The sequence below is a fragment of the Suncus etruscus genome, chromosome 1, assembly GCF_024139225.1.
Source record: "Suncus etruscus isolate mSunEtr1 chromosome 1, mSunEtr1.pri.cur, whole genome shotgun sequence".
In the NCBI taxonomy this organism is placed as follows: domain Eukaryota; kingdom Metazoa; phylum Chordata; class Mammalia; order Eulipotyphla; family Soricidae; genus Suncus; species Suncus etruscus.
The window spans coordinates 193,237,638-193,259,036 of record NC_064848.1 but is presented as its reverse complement, the minus strand read 5'-3'; the positions used below and the strand labels follow the sequence as shown (position 1 = coordinate 193,259,036).

General features: G+C 50.5%; 1 protein-coding gene and 1 non-coding gene across 2 annotated transcripts in view; both read right to left on the bottom strand.

Moving 5' to 3' along the window:
* The window catches only part of MAPT (microtubule associated protein tau), a 108,591-nt gene that overhangs the window by 75,849 nt on the left and 11,343 nt on the right, over positions 1-21,399 (bottom strand).
* On the bottom strand, positions 11,515-11,621 carry LOC125995791 (U6 spliceosomal RNA). Its single transcript, XR_007491168.1, has one exon. It is a non-coding gene; the product is annotated as a U6 spliceosomal RNA (small nuclear RNA).

Here is a 21,399-nt window from a genome sequence, read left to right as displayed (position 1 = left end):
TCCTCCCTCCCTCCCTTCCTCATTCCTTCCTTCCTTTTTAAAAACTTTATTTATTTATTTATTTATGCATTTATTTGTTTCTGGGCCACACCCAGCAGTGCTCAGGGGTCACTCCTGGCTCTGCACTAAGAAATTGCCCCTGGAAGGCTGGGAGAACATATGGAATACCGGGAGTGAATGGACTGGATCCCTCCTGGGTTGGCTGGATGCAAGGCAAACACCCTACTGCTGTGCTATCTCTCTGGCCCCTGTCTTTTTTTTTTTTTTTTTGAGGGTGGCACACCCAGTTGTGCTGAGGGGTTACTCCAGGCTCTGTGCTCAGGGAACCATAGGGGTGCCAGGAATCAAACTCAGGTCAGCTCTGTGCAAGGCCAAGAACTTTACCCACAACATTCTCTCAGGCTTCTTCTTTTTTTTTTTTTTTGGTTTTTGGGTCACACCCAGCACTGATTAAGGGTTACTCCTGGCTCTATGCTCAGAAATCGCTCCTGGCAGGCTCAGAGGACCATATGCCAGGATTTGAACCACCATCTTACTGCATGCAAGGCAAACGCCTTACCTCCATGCTATCTCTCCAGCCCCCCCAATATTTTTTTGTTTGTTTTGGGCCATACCCAGTGGCACTCTGGGGTTATTCCTGACTCTTTGCTCAGAAATCATTCCTGGCAGACTCAGGGGACCATATGGGATGCCGGGTATCAAACCCTGGAGCATGCAAAGCAAAATACCCTGCTGCTGTGCTATAGCTCCAGACCCCTTCAGGCTTCTTTTTTTTTTTTTCTTTTGGTTTTTGGGTCACTTCCGGCAGCATTCAGGGGTTACTCCTGGCTCTATGCTCAGAAATCGCTCCTGGCAGGCTCAGGGGACCAAATGGTATGCTGGAATTTGAACCACCAACATTCTGCATGAAAGGCAAACGCCTGGGGCCGGGTAGGTGGCGCTGGAGGTAAGGTGTCTGCCTTGCAAGCGCTAGCCAAGGAAGGACCGCGGTTCGATCCCCCGGCGTCCCATATGGTCCCCCCAAGCCAGGGGCGATTTCTGAGCACATAGCCAGGAGTAACCCCTGAGCATCAAACGGTGTGGCCCAAAAACCAAAAAAAAAAAAAAGAAAGGCAAACGCCTTACCTCCATGCTATCTCTCCGGACCCCCCTTCAGGCTTCTTTTTTTTTTTTTTGTGGTTTTTGGGTCACACCCGGCAGTGCTCAGGGGTTATTCCTGGCTCCAGGCTCAGAAATTGTTCCTGGCAGGCACGGGGGACCATATGGGGCGCCGGGATTCGAACCGATGACCTCCTGCATGAAAGGCAAACACCTTACCTCCATGCTATCTCTCTGGCCCCCTCTTCAGGCTTCTTAATGTCTATTTATATCCTCCTCTCCTAAAAGTAACTTTTCTTTGTCTTTATATTGGGTTCATTCACACCCCTTCCCAGCATGACAAGCACATAATAAAGTCTTATTTAAATTTATGAAATTTCACAAGTAGAAAAACAACATACTGTTACCTGAAAAATTATCCTTACTATTCTGTCTTTGGGGAGAATAATTTTTTTTTGGCGGCACACCAGCAGTGCTCAAGGGTTACTCCTGGCTTTGCACTCCGAATTTGCTCCTGGAAGGTTTGGGAAACATATGGGATGCCAGAGATCGAATCCAGCTCCAACCTGGGTCAGCTGTGTGCAAGGTAAATGCCCTACTGCTGTGCTATCACTTTGATCCAAAGGGAGGATAAATTTTTAGAGATTTAGTTACTCATTCAAAAGTTATTAAGTGTTGTGAACAATATAGGTCAGTGACTCTGAAGCTTATGCATTAGAATTCTCCAGAGTGCTTTTAAAAATATACCTACTGATGTATGGGTTTCCCTAGGAAATAGGATTCAATTGACCTGGAGCAGGGCCTGGGCACCCTGGGCTGGGACTCTGATGTGGATTTAAAAGGTTCTGGGAGCAACAAAGACATAGTTCTTAAATTGTGAGGTTGCAGAGTTGGGGAGAAAAACAAAAATTTACAAGTCAAGCATCACAGGAAAGGATGAAGGCCATGGAGAGTAAGGCAGTCACTTCAGAATCTGGGGCATTGGGGAAAGGGTCCCAAAGAAGTGATGATTATACTGACACATGATGAAAGAGCACAGTTGTGAAAAGTGGGAGTGGGGCAGGAAAGAACATGCCAGTGAGGAGAGCAAGAAGAGCTTCTAAGAGGAAACTGCAGAAAGTTTTTAAAGATTTGGGAAGACATCTAGACTTTTTGAAAAGACAGAGGCAATGGTTCTGATGCCAGAAGTCATTGGCACTTGGGGATTGTTTGTTACACAGCATAAGCCTATGCTTGCTGACTAATACAAGCACTATAGTTGGAAAGGGAGCAGGCTGCATCTAGATTCAGTTAGGGGACATATTAGAAGGAAATGGAGCTTGAAAAGAGTCAATGATGTGTTCAAAGGATCTGGCTGGGAAGAAGAGGAGAAGGGGAGAATGGCTGAGCAAAGGGGATACTTTTAATACACTAATATATTTAATACACCGGTGTGTACCACCGGTGGCTCACACTTGGATGTGGCGTCATTCACACAAATGGCAGTGCTGTCTTCAACATGTTAAAGGGCATCAATTAAATGTATCAAATGTTGGCAGGAAGAAGTCAAAGAGAGGAAGGTAGACCTAGCAGGGGGAGGGGGAATACTAACACAGCTTCCTGAAAAAGAGGGAAATGGATGATGGGACCTGACATGGGAAAGGATGGCCAGGGGCACTGGTGAACTCTGACCTGGAACTGAACATGCTGTAATAACACGAGACATAGAGCCACATACTTGGGGCTCAGGTGAGCACCTTGACAATCTCGGGGTCTGGGCACTCGCTACCTTTGGCATATGCAAACCAAACCTGCCACATCCCATTCCAACCTCAACCCCAACATTAAGGAACAACACCAGCCTAAAACAGAAATCTTGGCTCTATTTTTTGGGGGGAAGGGAGAGTGGCACCTCTGGTGGTGCTGGGGAATCATGTGGTACTCGGGATAGAACCCACAACCCCCACATACAAAGTCTGTGCTCAGCCCTTTGTGCTCTCTCCATGCTTCATACTGGCTCTAGTTCAATATTCCTAGGGGAATCTTATGGGAGATTTGGAAAACCCTCCCCTCAACTTTATTTATTTATTTATTTTTTGGCCACACTGGTAGCATACAGGGGTTATTCCTGGTTCTACACTCAGAAATGATTCCTGGCAGGCTCAGGAGACCATATGGGATGCCAGGGATCAAAGCTGGGTCTGCCCTATGCAAGGCAAGTAACCTACCAGTGCTCCTTGCTTCTGCCCCTCCCTCAACTTTTTACTTTGAAAGTCTTCCAGTCAATAGAAAAGTTACATGATACTATGACCAGCACATATATCTTCTTAGATTCACTAATTGTTTATTTTTTTTATTAGTTGTTCAGGTAACAAGGTTACAGCAGTGTTACCTTTTGTGGTTTGATATACAAAGCTACTATCCCTTAATCCTACTCGGTAAATATTCCCAACATTTGCTTTCTCTCCTTCACTCGCAGGGGTCCTCAAACTTTTTAAACAGGGGGCCAGTTCACTGTCCTTCAGACTGTTGGAGGGCCAGATTATAGTAAAAACAAAAATTATGAACAAATTTCTATGCACACTGCATATATCTTATTTAGAAGTGAAGAAACAAAATGGGAATAAATAAAATATGTGGCCCGCGGGCCGTAGTTTGAAGACCCCTGTTACGGTATAGCATGATTATATTCAGAAAAGTAGGAGAAGCAGACACATTGGTATTAATATTTCCATATTTCCATCTTGGTTTTTTCCTATGCTTTGTCATTTATTGGTTTTGGGGTTTGAGATCACAAACAGCAATTCCAGGGGTTATTCCCAGCTCTATGTGCGGGGGTCACAATGTGTCACAGTGACAGTACTGGGGGACTATGTGGTACTAGGGATCAAAAGCAGCGTACACAAGGCACAAACACTGTGATTCCTCTATCTCTTCTCTGTATCTTGTTTTATTTTATTTTGGTTTTCTGCCATACCTGGCTTCAGGGCTTACTCCTGACTGTGCTCAGGAACTGCTCCTGGCAGTGCTCAGGGAACCATATGGTGGCTCCAAAATTAAACCTGGATCAGCTGTGTGCCTAGCAAGTGTCCTGCCCACCGCTGTGGCCACTCTGACCCCTCTGCTATGCATTTTGTATTTTTTTGGTTTTTGGGCACACTGCCAGTGCTTAGGAGTTATTCCTGGTTCTGCACTCAGAAATTACAGTCTCAGGGGACCATATGGGATGCTGGGGATGGAACCTGGGTCAGCCGCGTGCAAAGCAAATAAAATGCCCTATCTGTTCTGCTATCGATGTGGCCTTCCTATGCAATTTAAACATCTTCTATATTGGGGATGGAGTAATAACACAGTGGCAGAGCATTTGCCCTGCATGCTGCCAACCCGGGACGAACCTGGGTTTGATCCTCGGCATCCCATATGGTTCCCCAAGCCTGCCAGGGGTGATTTCTAAGTGCAGCGCCAGGAGTAAGCCCTGAGCACCCCTGGGTGTGACCCAAAACCACCACCACCACCACCACCACCACCACCAACAACAAAATCTTCTATATCTTCTCGGTTTTGATGCTGGGAACTGACCCTGGAACCTCAAACAATCCAAGTGAATATTCTATTGTTGAGCAACATCTTTGCCTTTTTCTAGACTTTACTTGTTTTGGGATCACACCCAACAGTGCTCAGGGGTGGCTCCTAGCTCTGGGCCAGGCATTGAACCCAGCCTCCCACAGACAAAAATATTTAGCCCAAGCACTCTCTCCTCTTACCTTCCTCTGCACTGAAAAACACAGTCAAGATGGTGTTGAATCTACAACTTCCACCGCGCTCTTCTCCATCAGAAGCGTATTCTCAAGTTGTGAGGAACCCTAGATCCATCTACTTGATATAAGCATTTCCCATAGCTGGGACTTGCACACAGTACTACGAGGGACATCTGTGTACACAGCCTCTTCATCTCCCTAATTAGTTTCTTGGAACAGTGTCCAAGACGCGACTCTGGGTCAGAGTGTCAGAGTGTCGGGGCCCTTGAAGCCTCTTAAGCACATCCGGCCCAAATACTTCCTATTCATTTGTCCAAACTTGTCTTCCCATTAGCGTGGAATGGAAGCAACTATGGAAAAAAAACTGCTTTCATTGCACTGGAGCCTGAAGTTAGGAACCTTCTACGGAGGGGCCCACATTCCCAATCACTTTCTATTGGAACTCTCGGGAGGGGCTCCAGGGAGGGGTTGTGGGAGGGGTCCCCACAACTCCAGAATCTCTGCTATCTAGTCCCTGTAGCATGTCCTTGGAACAGAGAATGCCAGAGAGGAGTCCATGGGCTCACGCTTCTGTCTTTTCATCCAGGTCCCAGAAATAGAGAAGTGACAGGCATGGCAATGAACTGTGGGATGGAATGTACCAGGTGGAGGGTGGAGGAAACCAGGGGTCAAACCAAATTCCCCATGTTCTTTTATGGGGTCACACCCAGTGTAGGGTACCTATCTGAGACCCACCCATTTCTGGGAGGGGTCTTGGGAACCGGATAATAGGTGTGACCTTACCTGCAAGACCCGGCCCATTCCTGGGAGGGGTCTTGAAATAGGTAGATAAACCCGGAAGCCAGGGGATTAAGGGTCTTTGCCTTTTGGCCCTGCTGGGCTCTCAGAGGAAGATGACTGAATTATAAGATGCAGGGCTAAGAATGGCCGAATGCTTGAAAGGTTATGAGATAGGCCACACACCTGTGGTGGTTAGGGCATGAATAAAGATGATGCTTCCTGATGTCTGTCTCTGGATGAGTTTGATTTCACCGTTTGCCTAGCCTGGAACCTGCCGGCTGAATGGGGTTGCAGAGCCACATGGCCTGAAATGCCATCCACCACCATCCAGCCCCATCCTTAATTATTTGATTCAACAACCCAGCAGCACTCAGGGATCGTTCCTGTCAGGATTTGGGGGACCATATGGAAACCGAGGATCAAACTTGAATCAGCCAAGTGTAAGGCAAATATCCTACCCGATGTACTCTCTGGGCCTCATCACCCCATATTTTGCAGCGTATTCTGAGATCTCCCTTCCCAAAGATGAGGCCCAGTTGTGCTCTGCTCCAGAGATGCAGCCCCGGCACCTACCAACTCTTTGAAGCAACTCTTGCTGCAGCTGCAGCGACAGTGCAGAAGGGCTGGGCTGCTCCCTTGTACCGTCACTCCCGTGGATGCTTTTTCATAAGCTACTCCCCACGGTCCCCAGAGTCCAAGCCGTACTGGAGGTGGACAGTGGAGGGTTGGAGGAGGTGGCACCCACAGGTGTGCATGAGTGATGGAACGCCCAGTGGCGCAGCCGGACTGTGGCCGGGAGGCCGTGACATCACAGTCATGTGGGCAAAGGCAGGTCTGTGAGGTCATGGTTTCTGGGACTTCCTCTCCTGCTTTGGGGGCTTTGTCGCAGCCTCTCTGGAGGGGACAGGGGAGCAGACACTGGAGGGAGGGTCAGGGCATGAGATCGCCCCTCTATGGCTCCTTATTCCCACTTCCCAGACTCTGCTGCTGATGGAGCTAATGGCAACTTCCCCTCACCTCACTTCATCCCATCAACAAGCTCTGGGGAGCATTGCCCTGGACCCCTTGGGCAGGATGGCACTGGGGCTGCTTTTTCCTTCCTGCTGTGATTCGCTTGGAATCATGAAGCATCGTGGAGTGAGGGCAGGATCCCAAGGAAGATAAATGTAGTGCGGAAATTTAGTTTAGTAGACAAATGTAGTGGCTGATGAAATTTAGCAGGTGAATACATGCCAACTTTACCCCAGTTCCTTGTGATAAAAGGCTCTTTCCTGAGCATTTTCAGGGTTCTGAATCAATGCTTTTGCTTGACTGACCCTGTGAAGTAGGTGACAGGGCAGGGGGACCATATGGGACAGGGCAGGGTGGTAGTGTTGTGCCCACGTTCCCATGGGCAGGACGGGGCTGAGCTGGGGTTTGGAGCCACCAAGCATGCAGGAGAGCTCACTGCCTCTCTGTGAGACTGCAGGGCTCCTAGGTGCAAGGCAGGGGATGAGCCTGCCTGTGCCTCATTCAAGAGGGGGACATTCCCGGACAGCATGGGCAAGGCCCAGTAAGGTAAATAGACACTGGCGGAGGGAACCACAGTGTGACCTCAGCAGCAGTGAACACAGAGGGAGGCCAGCTTGAAGGGACCTGGCATGAAGTACATTTGCCTGGAGGAATTCAGACATGCACCAAAGAGCTGCCTGGCCCCAGGGTGTTTCCAGTGCCCCAAAGTAACCCCATGTGGTCAGATCACATCCAAACTGGCCTTACACCACCATCCCAGGGTACCTCTGTGGTCCTGAAATAGGGAGCAAATTCCATGTGAGGAGACATGCTTTTCTGATGGTGCTGGGGACCTGCCTTTCTGAGCCTGATTCTAGTGGACCTTAATCCTGTTCGGTCCCCCGCCCCCTTAATTTTTTTGTTTTTTATTTTTGGGCCACACCTGGTGATACTCAGGGGTTACTGCTGGCTATGCACTCAGAATCACTCCTGGCTTGGTGGACCATATAAGACACCAGGGGATTGAACCACAGTTCGTCCTGGGTCAGCTGCATGGAAGGCAAATGCCCTACCATTGCGCCATCACTCCAGCCCACCCACCCTTAATTTGGACCATATTTTCATTTCTGTTATCGGTGAAAAACCCTAGGTCAAGGCAAGATAACGGTAGAGAGACAGCTTTATTTAATACTCTAGGTGTTCTCTCTCTCTGTCTCTCTCTGTCTGTCTCTCTGTCTGTCTGTCTGTCTGTCTCTCTCTCTCTCTGTCTCTCTCTCTCTCCTCTCTCTCCTGCCAAGAATCAAAACCAGGACCTCAAACATGCAAGAAAATCACTCTACTATGAGCTACCTCCAGCCCTGCATAATCTCTCTTTTGAGAGAATCTTTGTATAGAAACTTGTCACCTGCTGACACAGCCATCACCGTGTCTACACAACTAATTTCTGATACTCTTGGTACTTCTTTTCCAGTGAGCCAGAGTTTCTCAAGGACAAGAGCTAAGAGCACCTGCAGCCAGGGCCTGGCACATACCAGGCATTCTCAGGACTCGCTGGACTACCCAAAAGTGAAGGCAGTGCTTGTCTGGACACATGGGCTGGGGATTTTGACATAAAATCCCCAGTAGGAAGATGGCAATGTGCGGCTGCAGAGACAGGACAGGAAGGTTCTGCCCTTGCATGCAGCCAGCTAACTAAAGTTCCATCCCCAGCACTGAATGCCTCTTCCCAAATTTTTCTGGGTTGGGTCTGGGGGCTCCGACTCTGGGGATCCCCAGCACCGCAAGCCCTGAGACACACCCCATCCTCAGGCCTCAGGGTGTACCACCAGCCTGCATGGCTAAGATTTGCTGGGAATGGTCCCAGAGCCCTGAGCATCATTTGGGATCTATGCACAAAAGATGGCAGCCCTTGAGCATTGGATGAAGGAAGCGAAGCTGATGGTGGGAGTCTGGGAGTCATTCATGCTGAGTCTACTCATGCTGAGTAGAATGAGTGATGGTAATAGGAGTGTCGTTCAGACCAGCTTGCTCAGGTCATGGCCCCTGGGCCTTCTTGTGGGAATCTTCTAGTCTCTGTTTTCCTTCTTTACAGAAGACAGTACAGTGATACCCCAAAGACACCGCACACACCTCTCCCCAGAGTTTTCATTGCCCTGGCTGGGATACTACTGCTCCTTGCTGTGGACTCCAATGCCTCCAGACAGTTGTTGGCAGACAGCTAAGCACTGCATGGGGCTCAGTCATGTCTAACTCAGATGCCCAGGGGCAAAAGCAATAGCACAACTATAAGGAGGGAGTTTGCCTTGCATGTGGCTGACCCAAGACAGACTTGAGTTTGATCCTTGGTTTCCCATATGGTCCCCTGAGCCAGGAGCGATTTCTGAGTGCATAGCCAGGAGAAACCGCTGAGGTTCACTGGGTGTGACCCAACAAACAAACAAACAAACAAACAAACAAACCAGCTGCCGAGGCTGGGAAGGAGACACGAACCCAAGGGCAATGCCTGACCAGGAGTGTTGGGGTGCTGTGACCACATGGTCCACGTTTCCAGGAGAGACTGTCACTAGAAGGGCCCCCCACTTTTCAGTGTGGGCTCTCGGTGACACGCTACTCTGCAACCGTGTTTCTGGAGTGACGAAGCGTGTGCTGTCACCCTCTGTTGCACCGAGCTTCCCACCAGGCCTGCTGAGCCCAGGGCTGGCTCTGAGCTGCCTCCGGGGCAAGTTGGCCCATATACATGTGTATGTGTGTTCATGTGCCTATGCATGCTGGTTTCTGTGTGTGCTTATATGTGTCTCTGTGTATGCATGTGCCTTGTGCATGCTTGTGTGTGGACATGACTGGGTGTGCTGATATGTGCCTATATGTTCATGTGTGTACACACGTGTGTGCTGGTATTGGGGGTCATGTCACCGAGGAGGGAGGGCCACACTGCACTCTGGGAGATGGTCAGGATACTGATGGAATGCTAAGCGGGCCACATGCTCTGGAACACAAACCCCACATGCAGCCAGCATTGGAGAGCTGGTCTAGCAGAGTCTATGGCAGCGATGAGTAGAAAACTTCTCCTGGTCTCCCTACCCAGCCTCTCATTGCACACGCAGGATGCCCAGATCCACATGGAGGAACAGAGATGGGCTTAGCCCCAGCCATTTCCGTTACAAATCCTAGTGCTAGGATTGCAGGAAGGGGCATCTGCCCAAGACTTAATCTCCAGTCTCTGCACTCAGCTTCTCTTCCACTCACATTTACTCCATGAGCTGTAGGTGGGGGCAGCAGTGAAACCCTGTGAAGAGCCTTGTTTACCACCTGCTGGCCCCCCAATCTCCATGAGTCATGTGATCAAGTATGGCGGTGGGCAGGAAGTGCTGGGCACATGTGGGCCGGGGCTCCGCTCTCTGCACCCCAGGATCTGCTGTCAGGTTCCAACACAATGGAGTATCCCTGTGGTCTTGGGGACCCTGATTCTGCCTCCTAATGGTTGGGGCTCACCAACCTTGGTGGTCCTATAGTCTCCTGGATTGTGAAAGCCAGTCAGGGGGATAGTGTCTACCTTGCCACAGCACTCATCTGGGGGCCTTGAGCACAGCACAGTGAGAAGACCCTCAAGGGAGCTTGGCCCGTAAGACAGTCACTTCTGGCTCTGTGCTGCCCTCTGTGCCCCTCTCAGTCAGTCTCGTGTACTAGGAATACAATTTCTTTTTTTTTTTAGGGGGGGGACAGTACAGCCCAGAGTTACTCCCTGTATTTTACAAACCACCACGTAGCCCTCTGCCACCTGAAAGGTGCCACCTTATTTTGGGAGAAGGGCTGGTGCTCAGAAGGCCCAGGGACCTTTTGGGCTGCAATTCAATAGCTAGACCCCCAGGATGGGGAGCTGCTTAGGTCCCGCCATGCTCAGGAGATTCCAGGTTATACCTGGAAAGGTTTAGGAAACCACATGGTCCTGGGATGTTGAAGGCAGACCACATGCCAGGTGTGTGCCTTAAGCCCTGACAATCTCTAACCCTGCCTTATCTCTAAGGGCACCAACTACTCACACTTTATGGTACCAGCAATGCATGGGACTTCTCCTACCCCCAAGGTTCTGGGGGTCATGGTCCTATGGGTTAAGCTGATGGACCCCAACTCTAACCTTGGGTGTCAGGAATCAAATATCCCTCAGCCATTAGGGAGAACAAAGGTTCACCTGAACAGGGACTCCAGAAGGTGGGTGGGGAGGTAAGGGTCCCCACTGTTGAGCCCCTCCCCCGTCTACACAGCAAACGCCATCTGGCCTGCAGTGACCAATGAGACGGGATGAAATGCGGCCATGGTGATCAGGCCCAGGAGTGACCACAGAGGTCACTGGGATTCTGCTATAATGGCACTGGGTGTTGAAAAGGTGAAGTGACCATCACCCATCTGAGCTTGAGATCTCAGTTGTTTGAGGGACCAGACTGCTGGACACTCCTTGGGTCATGTTAGTACAGGAGCATGAAGGCCAGGCCACATTCTCCTACCCTAACCACCTATGCTTCCAAGGAGAATCCAGAAAGTTCGCTGGGCTCAGTGATATCCGCATATCATATGTACATGTGCACATTACACACACACACACTTAGGTTGAGAACTGGGCCCTCTGCCATTGGCAGCGGCATAACAGTTTCTCACTGTGGGGTGGTTGGCTGGGTGGTTGGCTGGTTTGGAAGCCACACCCAGTGGTATTCAGGGCTTACTCCTGGCTCTGTGTTCAGGGTTGTTCGAGGGATAGAACAGGGGTGGTCACATGCAAGGCAAATACCTGACCTGCTAAACCTTCTCTCTATCCCTTTTGTTGTGGCTTTTTCTTAGTAGAACTTAGAAATCGGGTCCAGCTATTATTTTGGTGTTTAGTCCATTCTTCTTTTTTTTTTTTTTTTTTTTCAGAAAAAATATGGAACGCTTCACGAATTTGCGTGTCATCCTTGCGCAGGGGCCATGCTAATCTTCTCTGTATCGTTCCAATTTTAGTATATGTGCTGCCGAAGCGAGCACCATTCTTCTACTGCTATCCCTCCCACGCTTTCCCTCTCCCTTAAAAACTACCTGTTTTTCTCTTTTCTGAGGCATGGCTATATTGGGAAAGATTTGGGTGATTGATTCTGGGGTTCCTGATGTCCCCATATTGTTCTGGATGGAAGCCTCAAAAGCTCTAACAGTATGAATTCTGCAGCATCATAAGTTTGGGATTAGCTAGTTTCCCAGCATGAAGGAGAGAAATCACAGGATATCCAGGACAGCTGAGAACACTTTCTGGGGCCCTGTACAGCCTTCCTGCAACCACCCCACTTCTGCACTACAGCCTCCAAAGGCCTCTCATCAGTCACCAGACCCACTCACTCAGCAATGCTGTGTAGGGCTCCTCCCTCCCAAAAAGGAGCAAGAGTTCTGGCAAGCTCAGGTATCCAGTTGTTGCAAGTCAGCCCCTGAAGAGGTTGACTGATGGAGGGATGGAGGATGAGGTCTTTCCCCTCCAGCTCCGAGCACGCGTCTGCCACCCCGTCCAGCCGACAGTTCTGATGTGAAATGGCGGGTAAACAGCTCGCAGACAGTCAGATTTGTGGTGGACAAGACTGAAGTCCAAAGTCTCAGCCTTAGTTCCAGCAAAAAGCCTCTCGCCTTCCACAGACCCTTGTTTTTATCCCCCAGAATCAGGTACCACCCTAGGGTGGGAGCAGAATGCCAGGTCTCACCCTAGGGTAGGGCACAATCACCATCAGGGTAGGGTCAGCAACATAATAATCCCATAAAATATTTACATACACAACATCCAGTCACTGCGAATTCTTCACTTTTTTAATTTTTTTTTTTTTGATTTGGGTGACACCTGGCAGTGCTCAGGGGTTCCTCCTGGCTCTGCGCTCAGAATTGCTCTTGGCAGGTTCAGGGGATTGTATGGGATGCCAGGATTTGAATCACCATCCACCCTGGATCAGCTGCATGCAAGACAAATCCCTACCGCTGTACTATCTCTCCGGCCCCACTGCAGACTCTTCAGAGCTGGGCTAGAGGCACCGAATCACATGACTTTTCTGTCCTGGGTTGTAATTTAGCCCGGATGGACGGATTAATGGCTAACTCGCCACCTGTACCCAGAGCTTCTGTTTTATGGGAAGTGCTCAAATGACTGCTGCAAGAATAAATCATTAACACCTGGCCAAGTGCCCCCTTCTTTTGTCCAAAGAATTCACATGGTAAGGTTCAAATTGGTTCAGCTAAAGTGCCTTCGAAGCCTCTGAGCATGAGGAAATCCACTTCCTGAAAGGCCAAACCAGCTTTCTTTTAGATTTTAAAAATTTCTTTCTCTGGCCTGACCTTAGGGAGGCTGGCTGAAATAGAGCAGAATCCTCAGTTATACCAAAATTTCAGGTAAGCAAGAAATAATTTATGGAGTGTATGCATGTCCCTAAGATTGCACACAACTGACTACTTATTAGTGGCCTTTACAAATGATCACAGACATGAACTATTTATCACATCCAAGATGAGAATTTTTGGGGCCAAAATGTAGTTGCAGCTGAGCCCTGCTGTCCCTTCATCCCTCTGGACCCCACAAAGTTCTAAAAGAGAATTTTGAGCTTGCCCCTTCCAGATCTAGCTGGCATTTGCTTCCCTTCAATCCCGTTCTTAATCTCGCTCTGCCTTTTTGTGTGAGGACCCAGGGGAGGGCAGTTAGAACCCGCCCAGGCATGCAGGCTGTCTTGGGATCCCCAACTTAATCTCATCTGCCAAGACTCGCTTTTCTCCCAAGGTTCCATTCACAGGTGCCAGGATTAGGACCTGAGATCTTTGGCAGATATTATGTGTCCTCTCACTGTACTTGAACTAGGAAAAAAAAATGTTGTTGTGTGTCTAAAATGCAAATGACACGAAGTTTCCTTCCGCTGCTGATTCCTTCAGCCCTGCCTGCCTGATCTGGTCTCTGGGTTGGTGTGTTCAGATTTCAGAAGGACCTAAAGATGGGACTTTGTCACTGAGGCTTGTAGCTCTGAGTATTTCACGCTCAGCACTTACAAGGTCAAATGCATGCCCTGTGGCCCCTCTTGAAGGGAGAAGATGGAGAAACACAGGTTAGGAACTTGGGTGCCCTTTTCCTTATCAAGTCTACAAAATAAGTCCTTCCGGGGCTGAAACAATATAGCACAGCGGCAGGACATTTGCCTTACATGTGGCTGGGACAGACCTGGGTTTGATCCTTATCATCCTATATGGTCCTCTGAGTTTACCAGGGGCGATTTCTGAGTGGAGAGCCAGGAGTAACCCCTAAGTGCAATCAGGTATGGCTCAACCTCCCCCCCCCCCAAAAAAAAAGACCTCCTTATTCGTGAGATTCTTCCACTTACCAGTTATTTTTCAGTCACTGAAAAATTAGCGAGCACTTACTTCCTCTGGGTGCCTTAGGGAGCCTGGCGTCCCAGAGGAAGTGCAAACAGAAAGAGAGCAAGCGACGGAAATGGAACACAGCCTAATGGACACTAGTTCTGTCCAAATAGAAAAGGCTCATCGTTTCGCTCTGAAACTGGCAGCACGGAAGAAACACAATTAATCGACTCATTAGTGCCAGTGTAAAGTGGCCCTTTTTGGCCCTTAGGGGTGGAAGGAATCACATTTCTCCGGGGTGCACCATCCAGCCAGGCTTCTTGCCTTCCCTTGTTTTCTGAATCCCTGTCAAGGTGGGGGTGGTGAACCCCCTGCTCCAGCCCCTACCTCTGAGGACAAGCTCAGGACTTGGTGGGCTCCCCATGGCTCCTCCTGTTCCCCACTGCCAGGATGCCAGGTGGCACATAAGATGCCCACACTCTGCCACACATACTAATCCTTTTTTGTTTATTTGTTTGTTTTGGGGCCACACCTGGTGGCACTCAGGGGTTACTCATGGCTCTGTGCTCAGAAATCACTCTTGGCAGACTCAGGGGACCATATGGGATGCTGGGATTCAGCCCAGGTTTGTCACAGGTCAGCCCATGCAAGGCAATTGCCTTGACCTCTGTGTGATGGCTCTGGCCCCATACATGCTGATTTTTTTTTTTTTGGATCATACCCAGCAACGCTCAGGGGTTACTCCTGGCTCTACGCTCAGAAATTGCTCCTTGGAGGATCGGGGGACTATATGGGATGCCGGGATTCGAACCACCATCCTTCTGCATGCAAGGCAAATGCCCTACCTTCATGCTATCTCTCCAGCCCCACTTGCTGATTCTTATGGAAAAAATAATCTGCATTGACTGATCCTAAAGTTGGAATCCTCAGGCTAAAGGTCTAGGTCTTTGTATCTGGAGCTGCAAATATCTTCAGGTGAGTGAGTGTGAGTTTGATCCCTGGTACCATCACTCACATGTACCCAGGAAGTCCCAGTGGTCCTGCTATCTGAGATGTAGTGGTCTCTGGTGTAGAGTCACGCTCCATCTCTCACCACCCTCTCCCTGTGCATGCTTACAGTAAAAGGAAAGAAAGGTTTTAAAAGAATGGAAAGTGGGGCCAGAGAAATAGCACAGTATAGGGTGTTTGCCTTGCATGTGGCCAACCCAGGGCGGATCCCTGGCATCCCATGTGGTTCCTAGAGCCTGCCAGGAGCAAATTCTGAGCGCAGAGCCAGGAGTAACCCCTGAACACCGCCGGGTATGACCCAAAAATAAAACAAAAAAAAACAAAAAAAGAATGCAAACTTATTTTCTTTTGGTGCTTGGATTAGAGTAGGGAGATACAGTGCTGACTGCTCAGTTGTCTCTCATTGGTAGTTTAATAAGTTCCAGGTCACAGGGAAGTGGGAGAGAGTTGGGTTTGGGGTGCAGGCTGGAGAAGTAGAAGTCCCATGTTCGAGTGGCCCTGTCTCTTCCTGAGGGCCACTCATCCTCCCTAGCAAGCTCTCGCATGGACTGACAGTACAAGTGGACATGGGGAAGGAGGCGGCAGGACCACCCCTGCCCACTCACAAAGGAAAATGGCCTAGTGGGAGAGGAAAGGAAGAGTGAAGTGAAGGACAGGCACTGTTGGGGTGGGGTTACCTCATGAGAGTTCACAAAGGTGCAGCCTCCTCCCCATACCCCAGGCTTTGAGCCTTCCCATGCTGTGTCCCCCCCCCCCCCCCGTGTTTCGCTGAGATCGATTCACCCCTGGTCAGGGTGGCTCTGTGGGACAGACTCGCCCACTAGCAGCTGGCAGCCCTGGGAGTCCAGTGGTGGAGCCTGTCACGAAGGGGCTGTGCCCACTCAGTGGTTCCTACACTGGTATGATGGGCCCCTCAGATAGGTCACGGGCATCAAGCTTTAGGCTGTCCACTGGGAGACCCAGGTCAATGCCGACACCTCCTATCACACAATTCCAATTCCCCAGGTGGGTCCACCTTTTGTTTATTGTTCTTTGCAGAATTTTCTTTTCTTTTTTTTTTTTTTTTGGATTTTGGGCCACACCCGGCGGTGCTCAGGGGTTACTCCTGGCTGTCTGCTCAGAAATAGCTCCTGGCAGGCATGGGGGACCATATGGGCCGCCGGGATTCGAACCAACCACCTTTGGTCCTGGATCGGCTGCTTGCAAGGCAAACGCCGCTGTGCTATCTCTCCGGACCCAAATTTTCTTTTCTTATTGTGAGGTTATCCCCGGCAATGCTTGGGGGCTACACCCTGTGGCACTCAGGGGACCGCGTGGTGCCAGGGCTTGGTGCCAGGGCTTAACCCCTGAACTCCATCATGTAAAACAAATGCTCCAGCCCTTTGAGCATCTCTCTGGCTCCACAGGATTTTTTTTTTTAAGATCTCTCAGTATACTCTGAGTCCAATTTATAGACTAACTTGATCCCTGCTTTTCTGTTCCCTCCAGAAAAAATTCCACAAAAACAGAAGCTAGGGTGGCCTCTCATATGTGGTGCTCAGCTTTCAAGCTGGCTGTTAAAAAAAAAAAAGACAGGAGAGAAGGTGGGAGGCATAAAGGCAGTCGAGACAGACTAGTTGGGGCTGAGGGAGGCACAGCTGTGGCAAAGACATTTATTTTTAATTTTCTGTTCACACCCAGCAGTGCTCAGGGCTTACTTCTGGCTCTGTGCTCATGGATCACTCATGGTAGGGCTCGGGAGACCATCTGGGGTGCTGCCTAGAAACCCAGGTCAACTTGTAGACAAATGTCTTTCCTGCTATACTATTGCTCTGACCTTAAGAAATATATTTAAGGGCCCGGAGAGATAGCACAGCGGCGTTTGCCTTGCAAGCAGCCAATCCAGGACCAAAGGTGGCTGGTTCAAATCCCGGTGTCCCATATGGTTCCCCGTGCCTGCCAGGAGCTATTTCTGAGCAGACAGCCAGGAGTAACCCCTGAGCAACACCAGGTGTGGCCCAAAAAACAAAACAAAACAAATATATATATATATATTTAATACCATCAAAGTACCCATTACAGTTATTAATTCATAGTCATTAATCCACACATAATTTTAAATAGGCAGAACCCAGGGGTCTGAGAGATAGCACAGTGATAGGGCATTTGCCTTGCATGCAGCCAATCCAGGACAGATGGTGGTTCGAATTCCGGCATCCCATATGGTCCCCTGTGCCTTCCAGGAGCGATTTTTTAGCATAGAGCCAGAAGTAACCCTTGAGTGCTGCTGGGTGTGATCCAAAAACCAAAACCTGGCAAAACCCAAATATTATCTACATGACCCTTCCTCTCTGCTCCCACGTTCCCCCCTTTTCTGGTTCTGCAGGGTGTACCCCATTCCCATAAATGGGGAAAATCAAGTGAGAGAGAAGCTCAGACTGTACACTGAGGGGGCTGCCCCTGCTGCCCCCCAACCCTCTCCCCTAATAGCTGCCTGTTAGCTTGGAACCCACCTATCCCAGACTTCCCCTCTCCTAGGGCACACAGTCTGGGATCCCAGGGGTCTCTTCCCCCAATGGTACCCAAGTGCTTCTAGGCCTCTGGTCCAGCTTCTGGCTACAGGTTCTGCCCCCAAAGGGTGGTGGTTTCCGTGAGCACTAACCAGGAGCAGATCCTGAGGGAGCCTCTGTTGGAGAAGTGGAGGACTGCCCACTGCTCAGCACTAAATTTGGTTCTGCCGTCACCGTCACCATGAGAAACTGCAGCCCAGTTTAGCGGGAGGTTGGCTCTGGGATTAAAATACCTCCCCGGCTCAGGTGACAGCTGACCCCTGTGTGAGGCTGGACAGCGCAGAGTCTGGGAGGGGGTGGGAGGAAGGGGATGCTCTGAGTGTCCGGGCTCAGGGCTGGGCCTGCTTCTCCCCAGGGGCCTCTGCCTGAGATGAAATCACAGCCTTAAGGGGCAGGGCAGGCTGCAGGAGGTGATGGTGGAGCCAACCAGATGCAGCCTGGATGTCACCATCATTGCATCCTCCACAGCACAGCGAATCTGGGTGATGGTCAGTGTCAGGTTTTCTCAGCAGAGCAGCAAGTAGAGAATATTTGAAAGGAGCTAACTTCTTCCTTCCTTCCTTCCTTCCTTCCTTCCTTCCTTCCTTCCTTCCTTCCTTCCTTCCTTCCTTCCTTCCTTCCTTCCTTCCTTCCTCCTTCCTTCCTTCCTTCCTCCTCCTCCTCCCCTCCCCCTCCCTCCCCCCTCCCTCCCTCCCCTCCCTCCCTCCCCCCCTCCCTCCCTCCCTCCCTCCCCCTCCCCCTCCCTCCCCCCTCCCCCTCCCCTCCCCCCCCCTCCCCCCTCCCTCCCCCTCCCCTCCCCCTCCCTCCCTCCCCCTCCCCCTCCCTCCCTCCCCCCTCCCCCCCCCCCTCCTCCCCCCTCCCTCCCTCCTCCCTCCTCCCTCCTCCCTCCCTCCCTCCCTCCTCCCTCCCTCCCTCCCTCCCTCCCTCCCTCCCTCCCTCCCTCCTTCCCTTCCTTCCTTCCTTCCTTCCTTCCTTCCTTCCTTCCTTCCTTCCTTCCTTCCTTCCTTCCTTCCTTCCTTCCTTCCTTCCTTCCTTCCTTCCTTCTCAAATGGTACAGGGGGATTGGGAGCTATTTCTGGCCCAGTGTTTGTAGCTAGAGTCAGTTCAGGAAGCACTGAAGATTGAACCCAGGACTCCCACTTGGAAAGCATGAGCTCCAGTCCTTAGAGCCATTTCTGGCCTCAGAACCTTGTATTTTCAAGTCCGGAGGTAAAGGGCAGCTCTAACAGGTAAAACCCATCTGAAACCAGTCGGTGGCACTTGTCACCATACTCAGTTCTGGGACAGGCAGGACGAGTTGTGTGTGTCATGTAAGACACAATCTGGATCTTGGGGACTCGGGGGCATCCAGCACTTGGGTGAGGGAAAGTGCTGGAGGAGGTGGGGAGTGAAACGGAGAGGCCTTTGGGTCTGCAGAAGCTGGAAATGCTTGGAGTAGAGAAATGGGCTGGTCAGAGTAGTTTAAAAGAGAGGGGAGAGGGGCAGGAGAGAGAGCACAGTGGTAGAGTGTTTGCCTTGCATGCGGCCAACCTGGGACTGACTCCAGTTTTATTTCCAACATTCCATATGGTTCCCCAAGCCTGCCAGGAACAATTTCTGAGTGTAGAGCCAGGAGTAACCCCTGAGCACTGCCGGTTACCCCCCACCCCCCAAAAAAAGTAAGGGAGAGTTGGGAGAGTTTTCCCCCATACCCAACAATGAATGCGCTAGGACAATCAGGGCCACCCCTGGCAGTTCTGGGGAACCATGATGTGTTGGAAATCCAACCCAGAGCCTTACAGATACAGCACTCCACCTTGAGCACTGGCAGGGTCTGCATAAAGAGTGCCAAAGGGCCCAACGCAGAGAAGCAGGAAAGCACTCGACCCTATGAATTCTGTGCAGTGCAGGCCAGGAGAGTCAGTGCCACAGGTCCGCCCCTTCCACAGATGTTAGGGAGCCAGTGGGTACGATGGGACAGTGATGGGGCTGCTCTGAGGGGATGTGGCAAATGGGATGTGAAGCTGGGCATTGCTTCCAGAATGCACTGAGGGTAGAGGATGAGGTTTGGCTCCTCAGGGCTGGAGAGAGAAGGCAAGGGAGGGGCATTCCAGGCAGTGCGTGGGAGGGGGGGATAGAAATGTGAGAGGGGAGGAAGGCATTCAGGACTCAAGGTGTGCCACAGGGGAACTGGGAGATGACAAGTTTCAATGACCATAGTAGGGTTGGGGGTGTGCAGGGTGGAGGGCATGGGGCAGCCTGAACACACCTGGCAATTGCACAGTGACTTGAGCTGTTGTCAGCATGGGGGGCACACACACACACACACACACACACACACACACACACACACACGCCCCACATTACTTCCCACCCCCATGCAACGAAATCCTCTATTACCAAAGCAAATTCAGCACAATTCCGGCGCAATTCCAACTCCAAGAGCAAGTGTCTCCACCCCAGGCCTTCCCACATTTGCTACCTCCAAACAGCCATGGAGCATGAGCTCCTCCAAGCCCAGGCCTCCTTGCCCCATCCCCCAATCACTCCCACTTCCAGAGCACCATCAGATTCTACCACAGCAACAGCTACCTGAGTCCACCAAGAAATTCAGCTACAGTAAAAAAAGAAAAGGAATTCAGCTGATGGTGGGCCAGAATAATAGTACAGTGGGAGGGCATTTACCTAGCATGCTGCTGACCCAGGACAGACCTGGGTTTGATCCCTGGCATCTCATATGGTCCCATGAGCCTGCCAGGAGCCAGGAGTAACCCCTGAGGGCCACTGATGTGGCTCAAAAGCAATAACAAAAAAAAAAAAAAAGAAAAGAAATTTGGGGTCGGAGAGAGAGCACAGTGGTAGAGTGTTTGCCAATCCAGGATGGACAGTGGTTCGAATCCTGGCATCCCATATCATCCCTGGAGCCTGCCCGGAGAGATTTCTGAGCACAGAGCCAGGAATAACCCCTGAGTGTTGCTGGGTGTGATTCAAAAACCAAAAGCAAACAAACAAACAAACAAAAAATTCAGCTGAGTCCCTGATTAGAAGGAAGATAAAAGCTCCCCCCACCTGGGAAGTCCACAAGGACCTCAGAAACTCCCCATAAGGACTAAGCCAAAGGACTCTGGGCTCTTCTGCAGAGAAGCTGTCACTGGCAGGGTATAAAGAACACCCAGAGTAATATTGGAGCACCCCAGAGCTCTGTCCTGGCGCTGAGCCCACACTTTCCCCAGAAGGATCAGAGCAGATCAGGACAGCCGGGACTCAGCTCCCCGATCTTTCCTGGGTGTGGGCCTTGCTCGCTTTCACCCCTCCCCCTGCTCCTCTGGGACCTGTGTGTGCGTCGGGTTGGGGCCAAGGGCCATGCAGAAGCAGCGGTGCTATTTCAAGCATCTGATTCTGCTCAGCCCACAAGAGACTTCAGATGTGGTTCCAGACTGGGGTCCCTGGAGAACCCCACCTCTCCTGGGCACTTGTCTTCGGAGAGGCTCGAAGGAATTTGCACAGATTGTTTTAGTACAGTTCTCTGACTTCCAAAGGAGAAGAGACAGCACCTTCGGATCTGTGCTAATGGGGAGGGCGTATAACCCCACGAATCCGAGAAAAATGGAAGAACAGAGGATCTTTGTCTTTGGGACAAGGCTCTTAATTGGTAAATAGGTTGCAATTAAATCCAGGGCTTGGCAAGCCTTCAGACTCGAAAAGTGAAAGGACAGTTAACTTCTGGAATTCTTCTTGCCATCAAGCAACAGATCATTGATTTGATTTCTTTTTCTTTTGCTACACCCAATGGTGCTCATTAATTATTCCTGGAGGTGCTCAGGGATGCCAGGGATTAAATGTGGACCAGCTGTGTGCAAGGCAAACATTGTACCACTGTACCATTGCTCTTGCTTCTAATTGGTTTAGTTTGGTGC